The sequence below is a fragment of the Triticum dicoccoides genome, chromosome 5B, assembly GCF_002162155.2.
Source record: "Triticum dicoccoides isolate Atlit2015 ecotype Zavitan chromosome 5B, WEW_v2.0, whole genome shotgun sequence".
NCBI classification, from domain to species: domain Eukaryota; kingdom Viridiplantae; phylum Streptophyta; class Magnoliopsida; order Poales; family Poaceae; genus Triticum; species Triticum dicoccoides.
This window is the reverse complement of record NC_041389.1, coordinates 713,245,177-713,247,458: the sequence shown is the minus strand read 5'-3', so window position 1 is coordinate 713,247,458 and position 2,282 is coordinate 713,245,177.

The window sequence follows — 2,282 nt, the reverse complement described above, 5'->3', positions numbered from 1 at the left end:
ACCTCCTCCCCTGCTGCCGGCTCGCTGCCTCGCCGTCGTCGCCGCCGGTAGCCGCCCTCGCCGTTGGTCGCCGCCCTCACCTATGCCGCCTTCGTGCGTTTCTCCCCTCTGTGGATGTAGCAGCGTGCGCCCATGGTTGCACCCCCGTGGTTGCAGGCTTGCAGCTCTCGGGGAGATGGCCGCATCTCCGGTGGCGCCGGCCGCCGGCCGCAGCACCTGTCGTTGTGCTCGCGTTGTACCTCGCCGTGTGCCCACTCGAGGCTCTTGCTAGTTCCAACAAAAAACGACACCGGTTGTAGCAAAAAAGTTTATCGCTTCCAGCAAAAAAAGCTTACCGCTGCAGCCCGCCGTCGTCATTGTAGCAAAATTGTTAACTGGATGTAGCTTCTGTGGTTGCCGATTGCAGCAAAAAAATGACGTGGTTGTAGCAAACACAAAAGAACGAAAAAAGTTTTCATCGTTTTCAGAAAAGCTTCCACTGTGGTTTGGAAAAGTTTCAATCGTGTATAAAAAAGCTTCATCCGTTAAGAAAAAAAGCTTCAACCAGACCTGCGACCAGAGAAAAAGTTGCAAACATTGGCAAAAAAGCTTCAACCGTATATAGAAAAAGCTTCAACCGGCTACCGGCGGTAGAAAAGCCGTGGTTGCAGCCCACGGTCACCTCGGTCATCGCCGTCACACACCCCGGCCTCCCGCGGGGTTGCATCAGCGTCGCCGTGGTAGCACCCCGTCGCCCCGGTTGCAGCATCTCCCGTGGTCACCCCCTCCTTCGGTCGCCGGCGAGATGGGATGGTCACCGCGCAGAGCCATGGCAAGCTTCGAGCGGGGAGAGGGGAGGCGTGGTGCGGCGACCGGGGGGCGGGCAGGGGGGGCGGGAGGGAGGGGGAAGGGATGGGGAAGGGGTGGGGAGGAGGGTGCAGAAGAAGAGGGGCGGCGCGCGCCCGGGAAGCTGCACGAGATGTGGAAGCTGCGCGAGGAAGAGGGAGACCGGCCCAATCTTCCGCCGGTGCGCCGGTCCCAACCGTTTCCCTACACGAAAATACCGCGAAGGGGCAGTAGATGCTTAGCGGCCGTCCCATACCGCGAAGGGGGAGTGGATGCTTAGCGGCCGTCCCATGCGCATCCGACGGTAGCAGAGTGGAACCAAGCCAACACAGCCAGCCACGTCTACAGGCCGTGCAGCCATGCAGGTTGTTCCTCCACGTCCTCAGTCCCAAAATTAAAGATTGACGAGTTGGTTAGATTCCTTGTGGTGAAATCAACCCACATGAGTTCAAGTACTATCCTTGGCATTGGCGCACGTATTTTTCTAGATTTATTTCAGCTCTTTCGGCGATGAGTGTTCAGTGAGAGAGGCGACTTCGTCAATCTTAAAATGTTGTATCGACTCAGTATCTCGGAGGTGTTTGTAGGGGTTGACTGTGCGTGCGTGCGTTCATAGGATTGAGTGTATATGAGCATCTGCATTTGTACTATGTTCAAAAAAAATAAAGATAATGGAGTGCTCCACGGGGATGCACCATTGATAAGAAAGTGGGAAGCGGATTGAAGAGTGTATGTGAGCATCTGCGTTTGTACTATGTTAAAAAAAAATTAAAGATAATGGAGTGCACGAGGATGCACCATTGATAAGAAAGTAGCGAGCGGAATGGAGAGTGTATGTGAGCATCTGCATTTGTATTATGTTAAAAAAAATTAAAGATAATGGAGTGCTTCATGGGGATGCACCATTGATAAGAAAGTGGGAAGTGGAATGGAGAGTGTATGGTGGTGGAACAAGAAAGTGCCCCCGCCAAGGGTGTCATCAAGGAGGTGGTCTGTGATATCCCAGCTTAATATGAATGATAATGTGCAACTCAAGAACAGAATTACCCCCATAGACAACCCAATCAACTCATGACAAAGAGCCAGCGACGCCCAACCCCTTTCACTCCATCGTCGTTCGCTCGCGGCGCCACCCATGAAACCTAGCTTTGTCGTGTGTGACGGGGCAACTGCCGCTACAACAGCACCGAAGACAGCAACTGCGCTTCCATGTGTGCACCATCGCAAGGAGGAGGTACCAAGAGCGGTTGCACCACACCATTCAGCTTGCGTCGACGCAAAAGGCGTCAAGCGATCGTCACTTTGCTCATCAAGGTGATGGAGCTAAATCCGGTAGATCTTGAGTAGGGAGTGGCAAACTAAGAGTCTAGAGGCGATGGTAAAAAAGGACACGACTTTTTACCCAGGTTCAGGCTCTTCAAAAGAGAGAAAACCCTACGTCATGATTGTGTTTTATT